Source organism: Impatiens glandulifera, chromosome 9 (genome assembly GCF_907164915.1).
Source record: "Impatiens glandulifera chromosome 9, dImpGla2.1, whole genome shotgun sequence".
In the NCBI taxonomy this organism is placed as follows: domain Eukaryota; kingdom Viridiplantae; phylum Streptophyta; class Magnoliopsida; order Ericales; family Balsaminaceae; genus Impatiens; species Impatiens glandulifera.
In genome coordinates, this window is record NC_061870.1 from 9,083,982 (window position 1) to 9,084,242 (window position 261).

Here is a 261-nt window from a genome sequence, read left to right on the forward strand (position 1 = left end):
CTAAAGAATGAAAGAAGAGGGTGGCAAACGAGAAGAAAGTTTTGAAATGGGCGAGAACTTCAGAACTGGGTGAGGCTCTAAAAAAAAATCTGGTGGAAGTGTGCATATTTGGAAAAGCTCTTTTTCCAATCTTCGAAGCCAGGAAAGCTAATTTCAATCCTGGTGAGAAAGATCTGATGTTGAAATGAAGGTATTGAAGAAGCCGAACGATATTCTGGACAGTTATGTCTCTTTTGCTTCTCGACACATTCATGGCGCCGA